We start from the raw sequence: 14,691 nt of genomic DNA, 5'->3' as shown, positions 1-14,691 counted from the left end.
CAGCTTCAAATGTGTCCATTCATTATTGAACAGGAAAGGGTAGTGGAGCACTTCTGTCAGAGGCTGGAAATCATAAAAGACATAAGTGATGGTAGTAAAAACCAAGCTGTTATCAGAGGAAGAAGGGGGGTGGGAGGGAGGAAGGCAACCCTCCTGCATTTATTCCTCTGAGACACAATTAAAACCCTGAACGAAGATTTTCAGAAAGGACCATGTTATTGCCTCTGCTTCATGTGCCACACTTAAAATGAATTATGAATTTGCAACAGAAGGAAAGTCTTTCATCCCAGCTTTAGCTATTTGACTCAAAGTTTAAAACTAATGAACCTGTGGGGCCCCGTTCTCCACGTGCGCCAGTGGGAGCCACTTGTGTTGGAATGGTGCAAAGCCTGGGTGAGGGGAGGGAGAACATCACCTCAGCGTGGGGCATAGATGTGCAAATTCAGACTTGAGGTGGTTCAGAGTGAGACCAACCATCTGGGATTAGTTCAGATTTGTTGCTACACACCCAGAGGGAATGCCCTCTCTTTCAAAGGCAGCTGATTCATTTTTCATGGTGGTTTGGACTTGACCTTCTTCTTCTCCCCCCACTTCTTGAAACTCTTGGATTTGTGATGGAACAGAGCTATTAGAGGTCATGCATGATTTATAAATAATAAGCATCTGTCTCAGGTTGGAATATGAAATAGAATATTTGGAAATTAAAAGCCAGCTTTATATAGCAGATACTTTCCATTCCTCTCCCTCAAAAGTAAAAAGTAAACATGTAGGCCCGATGTTTGTAAAGATTCAGATTACCCATGAAGAATAGACAGTGCCTTTCTTCAGCTAAAAGAGTTACCTTCTGTCAACCTAAATGCACTTTTATTTAATGTATTTAATCAGATCTGCACCCCGGGCAGCTTACAAATGAAACACCAACCACAGAGCTTATGCCTGGAAGCCCTAAGACATCCTTCTCTCTGTTTGATATGACTGACACATCCCATCTTTGGCATGATATAATCATCATTATGTTTCTAAACAGTCAAGTATTGTAGAATTTAAAATTCCCTGGCTGGAGATGAAGTTTTCTGTTCATTGTAGGAGTTAATGCTTTTTTATTAGGGAAGTTAATGTAATATTGATTTTGTGCAGGGGAAAAATATGTTGCCATATTGTGATAAATGCAAAAGGTGAAAAGGCTTCATAAAAAGAGATTAATATTTTTTATTCATTTAAAAAACATTCCCAGCAAATGTGCAATTGCCCAACATGTGAAGATTTTTCTATGAGGTTAAACATTTTACCCTGTTCTTGCAGCTACAACTCTTTTTTTCCCTTTCCAAAGACACACATAAGAGAAATGTTATTCCTCACTATGAAGTGTTAAAGTTAGGTAGCAGCTGTGATGGTATCAGCCAATATGTTGCTTTTAATGATCTCACTCATACATTATGAATGAAGAAATTGCAAGGCAGGAAAACATAGTGAATATAATCTTTAACTGTTCAGCTACTAAAGAGCTTTCTACCTGGAAGTTACAATCCCTCTGACTTTCCTGATGGCAACAACAACTTGACATCATGCTTGGCTTTACACCAGTGTAAACCAGGGATGTGGTCAAACCACAAGCCATGTTAATAGGTTTTCATGAGTAAACAAACCCTCAAAATACAGCCTTTAGATGCACTCAACTTTGTTACATCCCAATAAAATGAATCCACTAATTTCAAAGCAGCATGTTTGCCCACCAGACCTCAGCCTGGTGGGAGATGTGCCATGAGTTTTGATGCCTGCATTTATCAAATCTTGGTTCTTTAGGGTGGGCTGCCTAGTTTGCCACTCCTGTTTGAGATGGCACCAGGAAAGGGAGTACTGAGGGCTCCTCTGTCAGCCACTAGCTCTTCCTTATTCAAGGCTGGACAAGCCAGGCCAAGGATGTTGAAACAGCCAGCCTGACCAGCAGTGCCAGCCAGGCAGCAGTGGATGGGGACCCATTCCCACCATGACAAGCTCACAGGGGCTCCTGGCCCCACATCCCTGCTCAGCTGGGTGCCACTTTCCTTGACAGGCACTGCCTCTTCTCTGCTCAGGGTTTTGCATTCACTCTTTTTCCTCTCCACTTCCTTCCTTGCCTTGGAGAACCAGGACCTGGCTGTAAAGGCATCCCATAAAATGCTCCAGACAATTGCATCATTTGTTCTTTCTTCTTGGCCTGGTATTTTAGCCTTGAACTCCCAGAGATGAGAATCAGCTGCAGAATCCTCTAAGGCTGCAGGAAACTGCTGTGCCTTACGCCCTCTCCTTCCTGCCTTATCACTGCAGGATGTGACGGGGAGATTATTGCCTCCTGCCTCAAAACAGCCTGCTGGGTCCCTGGAAACTCTGACATCCACACCCCTCCAGCCAGCTTTCTGGCCCTTGGGCTCCTGGAATGGTTGTTACTGGCTGGCCCGTGCCATGACCCATTGCCCCATCCCTGGCAGTGTTCAAAGCCAGGTTGGATAAGGCCTTGAGCAACCTGGTTTAAGGAGAGGTGTCCCTGCCCATGGCAGGGGGGTTTGAGGTTAGATGGACTTTAAGGTCAGTTCCAAGCCTCAACATTCTGTGTCCCACCACAGCCACTCCTGTGCAGGAGCCCACCATGAGCACTGAGAGCTGTCACTAAATCACAACCTGACTCCTTTTCCTGCTTCCAGACTGTTTTGCTACAGCATAAAGGACAATCCCAATTCTCTTTATAGAAATTAGTCTCTTTCCATCCTTCCACTTTAATAGTTTGCTAAATATATTGGGATGTATCCCCTTTCCTTCACATAGAATTGCAACACTCTCCTTGCTCAGTAAAGGATTTGGAAGAGTTTTGCTTATTTGTATGAATTGCATAACAAAGGCATTTCCATGTCCTCCAGTTTGGGGGCTGTTGGGGTCAGATAACAGGGAACACAGAGCTTCTTCCTGTGCTCCTCTCATGCTTTTCAGCCAAGAGCAGTGGAGGGGAACACAGCAGAGGAAGAAGAAAGGGAAAAAAACTCCACCAAGCAAGTAAATGCTTGGAAGAAACTTCTGCAACCTTCAGGCCTGAATTTTCTTTGTGTGAAATCATAAAGCAGGAATCACAGCAAGAAATGCTGCAGTTACTGCTTTGCAGGAAATTAAATTAGATCATCATTTTGCTTACTAATTTTAGGAAACCATGACTCTAGATGCCTTTCTAGATTATATTTATATGCAAATATTTTAATATGGATGATATACTGGCAGACTGGTATTCATTGCCCTACTGAAAAAAAAAAAAAAAGAATATTTACTTCTGCTTCAGGATGTGTATGGAGGGTAGCCAGAAGGAGAATGTCAGAAATGTTGATTTTATCCCTTGTAGGCAAAGATGCTGAGCCACTCCTCTCTTCACAGCACGGCACACACTCAAGAAGAAAAAGAAAAACGTAATGCAATCACCTCCCGGCAGGGTTCCCTTGTTTTTGGCATAAGGATTAGTGAAGACAAGATGGGAAACCCAATGCGTAAAGGAAGAAGATGGGCAAAAAGGCAGCCCACTGTTCCTTCTGGTGCTGCACATGCCTGCAGAACATCCTCATACACCACATGAGCACCAAATAATACATGGCATGGCTGGATGCTTGCAAACATCTGGGGCAACCACCAAATCTACACCTGTGTCCTCTCAGATGATCCCTGCTGAGAGCACCTTGTGTCAGCCCATGTCCTCCCTCCCCACTGACCATCCAGGCAGTGACCCTGCAGGGATGTCCTCTGCAGGGCATTATCCCTTGGGACACCCCACCTGCTGCAGCCAGGATCAGGTGAACACAGTGTCCTGAGCTCCTGCTGGAGCTCTGATGCCAGGGGAGCTTAGAGAGGGGCACCTGAGCTGGGTTTTATTAGAGGAGGAGTTTCAGGTGGTGCTGGGCTCACAGCATGGGCAGGCTCTGGGAGCTTAGGGAGGTCCCTGCCTCAGGAGGATTGAGTCCTTCCTTGAGGCTGAAGAGCAAATAGAAATTGCTACAGGGGGAGCATCTGCCATCCAAACTTTGTGTTGAGGTTGCCTCTGAAAGTCAGAAGATGCAAGTTTAGGATTATGCCTTAAAGAAATCAACTCTTGGCCACAACACCCGCTCCCTCCTCCTGCTGCTTCCTTGCAGACACGTTGCCTCACAGCCAGTGGCACTGATCCAAGGCTAGATGTGATAAAGTGTGACCTTCCTTCCTATTCCTCGTCACTCTTCCTTTTTTCATTAAATCCCTCTGCCTCCCACTTGCCACTTGGAGTGAGACAATGATTCATTTGTTTATAAATTCATCTACCTATACTTTGCTTTCCCATTCTCTGCTTCTGTATATTTCATATCTCTACAACTTCCACAATTAAAATAATCTTTAATTAAGAGGCTTCTTCTAATGTGGACTTTTGACACCTTAACCTGCATTTTTTTTCACTCTTCATTATTTTAGTTAGATGCATTCAAGAAGAGATAGTTGCCTGCTTTTAGTCACTATGCTAATATTTACATATTGGAAAAATGATAGTGTTTAATTTCTCTTGAGGGAAAAAAAATAGTGAAAGGTCTTTAAATAAAAGACACAGGATCTGTAAAGAAGACTTTGTGTACCACTCCACATCTGTGATGGATGTACACCCCTTAACCAAATTTGGTACAGGCTCCAGAGAGGATAAAGTCTGGAGCCACAGATGGGTCAAGAACTCCTCCAGGAAACGTGCAAAGGAACAGAGTGACCCAGTGAGCATCAATGCATATGAGCTGGGAACACCAATCATGCAATTAACAGATGAATAGAGGGTGGTTTTTCCAAGAGTCATTTATCAAGGAACAAAGAAATTTGTGGGTACAAGGAGCTTGATGCATACTTTTCCCATTGTATGCAATCTAACTGCAGGCCAACCACTTTATTCCATAAATATGACAGCCTAAGTGAGCCTTCTCCCTGCTAGGCAATGTGGCTGCGTGGTGGGGATCTGCCCGGAGCTGGGACACCTCTCAAGGCTGCTCCTGGAGGCAGAGTGACCTTCTTCTAATAACAGATCTTGGCACTAATCCAATTGAAGTTCTTTCTAAATTGCAGCAGGACTGCAGGCCAGGTGAATCTCCCCTTGAGCAGGGTTTGAGGTTCCTGTCCTGAGACTGAGATCCTTCCTAGCTGAGGCAGTGACCCCTAACTCACAACAGGTCCTCAGGGAATGACTGGCAGCAAGCTGAATTCACACCAGAGAAATCCACAGAGCCAATTCCATTAGACATAAACCATGCCCAAGCCTGAGATTGGGATGGGCTCAAGATGTACCTAAGTTTAAAGAGTTTAAAGAGTTTAAAAAGCTAGATTTCACTCTGAAGCTTGTGACTCAACAGGAAAGTCTCGCTTACCCTTTTGCATCTTCAGCTTCTGTTTAATAATAATTCCAGCTAGATTCTAACTTGATTTTCCTGTGTATGTTATTTCCATGTAGTAAATAATAAAGTGAACCTTGCCATTGAACTTTGTTAGTTGCTCTTTCACAAATTCATATTAAACTACTTTTGCTAATAATACCTTTGGTGGTAATTCTTGAAAGGATTTAAATCACTCATCCATGACAATACCATCCCAACTATTGTCCTCCATAAGGCTGTGCAGTGCAGACCTCTTGGCCCTGCTGTGTAAACTTCTTGCACTGTAATGACAATAGTAACGCAAGCGAAGAAAACGGAAAAAAAAAAATTAAAAAGCTACTGAAGGTTTCTCATCACCAGCCTTTGGGGTTCTTTTGGTGGCTGCAGCACATTGCAGTTCTGCATTCTCTCTGCCACTTGCTTATGTTTGCATCTCCTTCGCAGGAAAAATAAAATATTTTCTCCGGCTGACAGACAAGGATTCATGTTCTGCTCTTTCAGTAATTTGGAAAATGAAAATATACTGCTCACAGCTTTTTGTTATTTTTAACAGAGCTATATTTTATCCTTTCATGTCAGAAGCGAGACAGATTAATGGCTTCTGGAATTTATTTCCAATGCTGATTTTATTTCCAAAGTTTTGAGAGCAATGAGACAGATCTGCAGTCCTCTCTCCAGTGGGAAAGGGAAGTGGCATCTGTTCCTGCTTTGTCCTCAGAGCTGCCAGCAAGAGTGTCTGGACCAACCATCCATTCTCTGCCAGTGCATGTAGTCAGCCAGAGGGCCCTTTTCTGCTGATGTAAATGAGAATTGGCCTGAAAGTGCTGTAATACAGGGTAAGAAGCCAATAACCCCTCCGCTTTCTGAGATAACAAGAGAGTTTTAAATCATCTTTACTTTGCATATCCTTTAAAACTTGTGCTAAGCAAAGCTTAGATGGACTTAAGGCCCTTGGCTGAGTGCTCTATCCAAACTCTGGTTTCTGTTGTGCTGGCCATTCACATATAGAGATACTCAGCAGGAATGCTCAGCTTGTGGCTCTCTGTCCTAAGGGGATTGCTACCTGTGCTTGACACGTGGCCATTCTTCCTTCCCAGTGAGCTGCTACCTCTGCCTGGTCCTGCTGCCAGTGGGAAGATCCATGCCATGATTGCTCAGTCCTTCTACCAACATTTTGGTCAGACATGGGTCTCTGGATGGCATTTTACAGGGCTTTTTGGAGATTGCCAATCCAGAACTGTGATTTTCCAGACAGCAAAAAGGCAATCATAAGCCAAAGACAGCCAGTGATATCAAGGATATGTCCAGGCAGCTTTCCCAGTGCCCTCAGCCACGAGAGACCAGAGCACAAGTCTGCACAGAGGGATGAGGGTAGGAGCAGAGGCTGATGCTGCCTGGATTGGAGATTTTGTTTCCCTCTCATCTCCCTGCTCATTACAATTTGCTACAAAAGTCAAATCAGATCACAGAGTGTTTGCTCCTATGCTGTTTTCTGTGTGAGCTGGAGCAGTAAGAAGAGAATACCTGAGCGCCAGAAGAAATTGTATTCACTGATTTTCTGACAGATACCAAAGCCTCCCTTGCTCCTACAACAATTTCTGCATTTCCAAAGTTTTTAGCTGAGCTGGAGCATATTTTGCAATCCAGACTTGATTTAGGTTCTTCAGGTGATAGTGAATTCACAACCTCATGAACTAAATTGTTCTAATAAACTCTATGGTCCAAAATTTCTGTCTTATCCTTTACCTGAATTTATCTGTCTTCAGCATCCAGCTACAAAATCTCATTATGCTATTGTCAGTGAGATTAAGGTGTTCCCTTCACACAGGTACACAGGGCAGCATTAATCTGCCCAGGTTTAGACATCTGCAGTGCACACCTATATATGCATCAGTCGACAGTGATGCTTATGTGGTCAAAGGAGAGAAATGAAGACTGGCATGATGTGAATCACCTCCCTTAAAATGGATGTCTGGCACACATCAGGTGAACTACCCTGCAGCAGTGCCTCTTTCTTTCAGACTGGATGGCCAGCTCAATCAAGATTTAAGGAAGTGCATCTTCACAGATTAGGAGTAGCTACCACTTAACCTAGCAAAGTTATTTGGAGCAAGTTAACCTATAGAAGAAAAAACCCACTATGAGAAACTGATAGAGATGCTGGCCATCAAGAGTACTTCCTAGGATGATTCAACCCTGTTCTTCATTCTGTATCTGCAAATGGTGGTTGATGGCTGGGAATTACTTTCATCTCAGGGCAGAGAGTTAGTGCCATGTCCATTTGTCACTTTGGTCCCATATGAGCCTTCGGGTTTAAGCATCTGCAAATTATGCCTGTTTCCAGCTCCTGGTGTTGCAGGGTCACCTGGAATTTATCTTGCTGCACCACAAGTAGATTAAATAGAAGAAAAATTGTTGAGTTCTAAAACTGAGGAAACTAATAGGCTAATATTTCCTTTATTTTATCTGATCAGATTTAGAAATTGCTTCTACCTCAGCTGTAGAGGAGAATAAAGTATCGGGGTTATATCCAAAGACAGTTCAAAGTCTGGTTTATCACTGTATGGAGAAATGGGTAAAAATCAATAAGATTCAACTTTAATTGATTTCCTATAGGGAAGAGCCTGCTCTATAATATCTAAAAGCCATTAGTCAATGTGTCTTTGAAGTATTAAATTTATTATGAAAACCCTGAAGATATTCTATTTTAAATACATGGAAGCTTATGTGCTTACTGGATTATAGGTGTGTATTAAATATAACACTCACCCTCTAATAGAGCACAGCACTGTTTTCACACTATCATTATTCTGAATCTCATCTTGCTCCTGCAAATTCACAGAAAAGGCACCTATAAAATGCCTATCTGACATTATGCCCACTTAATTATCATCTCAGGGATTATTATAATGGGCACATGGGAATCTCCTTTGAGATTGCAAGGCCTATAAAATAGCATCTCTTTATGCTTTGATGTTTAGGACCTTCTTTCAAATGCCTCAGGTGTCTGGGAAAGGGTCCTGGGTTTGGGGTGATGTTAGTGGGTGGTTTTGCACTCGTCTGTGTTTGTGTCGAGTTTATATTTACTGTGCCTCACACAACCAGCCCTTTTGGTAGCTCATTTTCTTGGAGATGGAGTTGCTTTCTAAGAAGAAAAATTCAGTCATTACGCCCAGACCTTTACAGGTCCAGCAGTGCTTGAACTTTGTCATACCCTGCCCCACATTGACACTCCTAGAAAAACACAAGTCAGCCCAAAGTGTGATTCAATCAATGTCCCTCACCTGGGCTCAGATATTACCTCATTTCATTATGTTTTCAGTCAGGTTTTCTCCTGAAAGTAGAGAAGAAACTTTTATAGTAAATAAAAACACTGTACTTCAAAAACTCCGATGGGGTAGATTTACAAATATTTCTTCTACTGATGATGAAACATGCCCAGGTCCATTAACAGAAAAAACAATTTATTCCCAAGGAATAAAACTACTGAATGATGACATATTAATTTAATTCACATGCATTATGTCAAATAGATTGCTTTTCTGTTTATGAACTAGAAACAATGAGCTTTTCTATTTATCCTTTTAAAACTTCCTTAGCAATGTTATGAATAGTTCAAGATGTAGCTTTGACAGTTCTAATTCAGGAGTTGGTGAGCTAGTTATTAATTCCTTTTCTTGCCTTAAAATCTTTAATAAATCAGAGATTTGTCTCCTTTCTTATTTATTTTCAGGGTGGGGAATGACGTTATAGGGAACGTTCATGGCTAGACAAGAGTCTCGTTGTAGAATGAGCAGGGCACACTCATGCATACAAACAGGGAATTAATTTACTTTCTTTCAAATTTCCTTGCCATTTTTGCCCTGTGATCATTTGAGCTGGAAGATTTTGCATCAAAGTGTTAGAAATAAGAAGCTGATGCTGCTCCCACACCTGGAAAGGCAATGGAGCTGGATTACGAGCATAAATCTGCAGAGGGGCATTTCCAGAGGATGAGGCTAAAAGCTTTATTTCCCACAGCCAGTTATGGGGAAATAAATCCCAGTGAGGGGATGTACCATTTCACTGGTGTCCCGGAGAACCAAGCTGCTTGATATGGAAAAAATGTTCATAGCTATTTCTCCCATCCCCAAGGACTCTTCAGATTGGTTTTGTTCATGTACCTCATACCTATTCTCAATGAACAGAGAGTTGAAATGGCTGTTCTTCAGGAACAAAACCTGCCCTCAAGAGAGCTCAAAAACATTGCACACTTCTGTGGAAAACACTTCATCCATTTCTGAGCTCTCAAGTGCAGTGTAGGGAGAATACTGGTCCCAGGGGAAGAGGAGGGGAGGGGTGAGAATGAATTTCACCCAAACAGGAGGGGTTTGCTGTTCATTTCTTGCTCTCATTTCAGACACTGCAGTTGTCCATCAGCACTGAAGCAGCAGCACCCCTGAGAAGTGTCTGTAGCAATCACTTCCTGATGAAAAGTGCTTAAAAATTATAAAAGTAAAACTGTGAACAAGTTCTAAAGACAAACATAAGATAATTTGATTGATACAAGAGATATTTTTAATGGTACAGTGTCTGCCTGAAAAAAAAAATCTCTAGTGCTTAAATAGAAGATTTTAATAGCAAGCAGAAGATAAGGCAATCCCCTACAGCCTAAATAATTTTACATATGGATACAGACAGTGGTTGACTTGGGCAAGCAACTAATATTAACTTCTTCTTCAATACCTTGGGAAAGAGCAACATCTTAAGACTTTTGAAACAAGTCGTATGTTGAACTTGACAGGTTTCATCCCATTATGTAGGGTGATTTGAAAAGTGATTTGACTAAGCAAATGTTTCTCCTTCTTTACAAACTGAACCAGAGTATTTTCAGTAACTGTTTGGATTATGCAAGAGTTTCCCAAACATTATTAAAGGTTTCTGACCTTACTGTTTGTGAAGGCTTTGATGGGAATGGGAAAGTCTGGGAATGACAAGAGCTGGTGCTTGTAATAGAAGCAGAGGAATAGAGAAAAGAGGGGCATGATGTTGCATGAAAGTCTCTTTCATGAGAAAAATCATCTTTCTCCAGCTTGGATGTTGTGGCAAGAGGGCATATATTAATATAAGGCAAGAAAATAATGTATTGATTTTGCTGTTAGATGTTATAATACATTCTTTGTTGTTCCAGGAAAAGTTAACTGTGTTGCCCAAAAGAGAAACATGCTATTATGTTCTGAACTATTCCTGAAGGTAATGAAAGTACATTTAAAAGGCATTACCCTAAGCTACAACAGAATGTAGGAGAGACTAATGTTTAACTTAGCATACAACATGATGAGAAACTAACTTCAGTGCTTATTTGGAGAGCCAGACTTTCCCAAATGGGGTTTAAAAGAAAGTTTATTTGTTACTGTGCCAAAGGCACCAACCCCCTCACTTGTCATCTACCTCTAGTTTCCAGAATAAAAATAAGTTTCCTTCATTCCTCCCCTTCCTCGGAGTGGTGGTAGCAGTTAATGTGACTGAAGCAGAGACTTTCAAGCAATCAAGAAGAATTCTGCAGTTCATGTTGCCATGGTGAGTCACTGCTGTTGTGCCCCTCTGTGCACTCCATTAGATGCACCCTGTGTTTGGTGGTGCCACTGCTCTGTGGTCATCCACTGCACCAGGCATCGAGTCAGATGAATCCCCTGCTTGTACCTGATGGAGGGAAACAGGCCCTTGCAGGAGGGGATTTACCTCAGCTCAGATGCCTGCTTTAGGATGTGATGATTGACCCTCCACCAAAACCTCCTTCTCTTCTCTGCAGTCTCAGGAGTTTCAAACAAGTAGCTCATTTTCAGACAGCTAAATGTAGATGGCTTAGCTTGAGGTTAAAATACCAGTAAATGAAGGTGTTTACATAGGAACTACCTGCCTACACTGCTCTTCCAGTCAGGGCAAGTGGGTCAATGCCATCAGCAGAGCCAAGGGAGATGAGCATGAACTGTGTCTACTACGGCTGTGTTGAATCCTTCTCCAAGCTTCTCTGACCATAAAGATAAAGGTTGCAAGGAAAAACAGATCAGTTCGTGCATTTTAAACCAAAATTAAGATTTAGTTAAGCAGTAAGTGTTTATTAGCTTGTTAAAATCCTTATTAAACAGCAATCCATGAACCATATATTCAGGGTTAATATTAGCAATACAACAACAAAAAAAAAAAAAAACCACAATAGAAGATGTTTATACAAGGTTAATATAACACTGTGGACTTCTAAATACTCCTCTATAATCAAGTCCCCAAATCCCAGTTTTGTAGCCACACCCTCACTGAGTTGTAAGCACCCCCTAGGCCAGGTGGGAACAAACAGGAACCCTGGAAATGTGGGCTCCCCTGCTTCACACCTCTTCCCATGGGGGTGTAGGTGCTCCAGCTTCAGGTGTGTGTGTGCTGCAGGCTGCAGTCCCCTAACACACACACACCCCAATGACAAAACCACCACAAGCTCCTCTGTGGCCTCTGAGGTGTTTAGAACCAGTTCACATGTTTTGAGCTACCTGAGACATACTGGGATGGCTGGTGGATACAATGTGGGACCTGTGTGACATTCTGGGACAGCAGCTGAAGGTCAGATAGGATAACCCAAAACATCTCAGGTGACACTGGACACCTACATCTGGGCAGCTGAAGACAAGCTCCATGTTCTTCTGTTCTCTTCACACATACATCAGAGACTGTGTTCACATGGTTTGTGATCAGCCCTGGAGGATGAATCCCATGGAAACACTCAGATTTTGTGTCTTGCTGCTTGTATCTACAGGCTCTCTGCTCTTGAAATGTCTAATAGCTTTCTTCCCCCTAGCTAGAGCTCCTCCTTCAGTGGAATGAAAAAGGTACCTTTGTAGGCTCCATGCTCCTCTCCCTCCATCACCTTTGCCATTAAGCACAGTTTTCCCAAGAGCCACAGAGGGAGTGGTGGAGAGACAGGAGGTACATCCAACAGTGCAGGATGCCTCTGAGTGCTGAGGCATGCCCTTTTTTGAGAAACTGTCAGTATGAGAATTGATTTCTATTTTAAGGAGATCAAAGCTGGCCAGCAATTAACCATTTCCAGGAATTACTGGCTGACCCCTGCAGTGTAATATGTGGGGAAGACATTTTCAGTGCCAAGCCTGCTGTTTCATTCAGCATTTTGGGAATGATTAGCTGGGCAGGGTCAGACCATGGGATCAGTACAATTCTTGTACAATCAGTACAAGATCTTGCAGCACCTGCCTCTCTCTCTTGGGGTCCCTGTGTGAGGCAAAGCAACCAGGTTATGTGTTCTTCACATCTGGAGAAAATCCCCTCTTGCCTCCATCCCTATGGCTGTGATTCCTCCCCTGCCTCATAACCACCCATTTCTCCTGTGTCTTTTCATCCATACTTCTCCAGGAATATTTAGTGAATTACCTGGGGATTAGTGGCTGTTGCTCACAGTGGGAAGACGCTCCTTGCAGCTCCACACAGCTATGGCTGGCACAGGACCACCGCTGGTTTCTCCAGAGCAGAAGGGAGGAGGGAAGACTCACACTTAAATAGATATGACCCCAAAGTGGGAATTTGACACTGAGTGCTGTGTAATGGCTAAAGCAGCCTCTTTTTCCTATTCCTTTTCAGATTGGTTTCGTCTCTATAATGATCCCAGTCAAAATTACCATTTAAATATTTTTCAACTAAAAGAAAAAACTTTTTAATGGCATAGGAGTTTTGATGGAACTGTTTCCATTTTTATTCCTTCTAAAAAAAGGGCTTAAGCAAACTTTTTAAATTTGTGAAGAGAAATTTAAATACATGACAAAGAACAACATTTTCAATGACATTTTTCTTTCTTGTAATGTAAAAAAGATTTTATATATATATACATATTTATATCTTCCCAAAGCTGCTCTCACAAAGAAATGCAGAAGAAGCTTTCAGAAACCTTACAACTGAATTTTCTTTTTCAAAGCTGGAATGGGAAGAGATAATGCTGATCCTTCTCTCCCAGGAGCCCCCACTAGGAGAGGAAAGATGGCTGGAAAATTTACTGCATTAATCTATGAGCTCCCTGTGGAACATGTCCTGTCACACAGGGCTGGAGTTTTGCAGAAATTCAGGTATTCTGGCAAGCACTGGTAGTGAATGGAAGAGGTAAATTAAGAAGAGCTATTTTAAGAAAACCTAAATCCACAAGGCAGGCCAATGGCTGGGAGGGTGCAGTGCCCAGCAGTGGTGCTCACAGCATCTGCAAATTTTCTGCTAGGACCATTGCAGCAAAAACAAGGCTTTACCAAGAATTAGCCCATCTGTCACTTCTTTCAGCTCCTAAACATCCCTGTCTCCACACTTCTTCCTCCCCTCCTGCTCCCCCCACCTCTTCTCCAGAGCACCTCCCACATACAGCCTTGCCTTTCAAGATGCAGTGTTCAGACACTTGGCTGATAATCATAACTCAGGAATTGCAATGTCCTTCTCCATGTTCTTTACAAATTTCTTTCTGGATTAGGTACTTTAATGCTGCTGTAAATTGTGATTTCCTTGGCCCTTCACTTTGAGATGGATCTCTCTCCACCTCTACTGGCTCCATCTTTTCCACTGATTTAAAACTTTCTCTTTTCTTCTGGTAAGGCTTCAAGTTTTTTCCTTGGTTTGGTCTGACCTTTTTTTACTTGCTCATTCTCCTTCACTTCCACATTATACTTTCACCCGAGTGCTTTTGGAGGTTTTTATGGAACTACCTTTTCCCATTAAAAGGAATTGTGTGGTTCTGTCTGCACAGCTACCATATCACCCTCCTCTAAATGCCATCCCCTCTGACTGCCCACAGATGTTACAGACTCACAAACATTAAGCCCAAGAGCAACCAGCAAATCCTGTTATCTGGCTTCCCATTAAGAGCTCAGGGCATTCCATTTCATCTGTTCATTCACTCACATAGTGGTCCATATTTTTTCTCCAGTAGCATATCTACAAACTACAATCAACTCTCATGTTTCTTTCTGGTAATTTGAGGGATCCCTCCTTCTAGAGCTTGGGTACACAGGCATCTTCAGGAGCCATCCCATCATTTCATCTGTGTTTTCTACAATTCACTCAAATTCTGAGAAGCTGTAACACCATAAAGTGCATGCAGGTTCCAGCACTGCACTTTGCAGTGGATTTCAGTGTCCTGAAATGGAGAACAAATCTCTTCTCTGCTTCATCTCACCACTGTCCTGGTTTGTCAGCTAAAGATTGGATTAGAAAATTTACAGACACTACATCTTTTGGAGTACAAGATGTGATACACTTGAGCTGCCTCTTCTTTATGAATCTG

At 42.4% G+C, this 14,691-nt stretch overlaps 1 long non-coding RNA gene across 1 annotated transcript; it reads right to left on the bottom strand.

Annotated features, from left to right (window-relative positions):
* Positions 1–8,159: 8,159 nt before the first annotated feature.
* Positions 8,160–10,890, bottom strand: LOC128809595 (uncharacterized). The gene is made up of 3 exons (XR_008437784.1): positions 10,821–10,890; positions 8,675–8,724; positions 8,160–8,218 (listed from the first exon to the last, which is right to left on the bottom strand). It is a non-coding gene; the product is annotated as an uncharacterized LOC128809595 (long non-coding RNA).
* Between the last annotated feature and the right edge of the window lie 3,801 nt (positions 10,891–14,691).

This window comes from Vidua macroura, chromosome 6 (genome assembly GCF_024509145.1).
Source record: "Vidua macroura isolate BioBank_ID:100142 chromosome 6, ASM2450914v1, whole genome shotgun sequence".
Taxonomy (NCBI): domain Eukaryota; kingdom Metazoa; phylum Chordata; class Aves; order Passeriformes; family Viduidae; genus Vidua; species Vidua macroura.
Note: the sequence above shows the minus strand (reverse complement) of the source record. Positions and strands in the feature narration are given on the sequence as shown.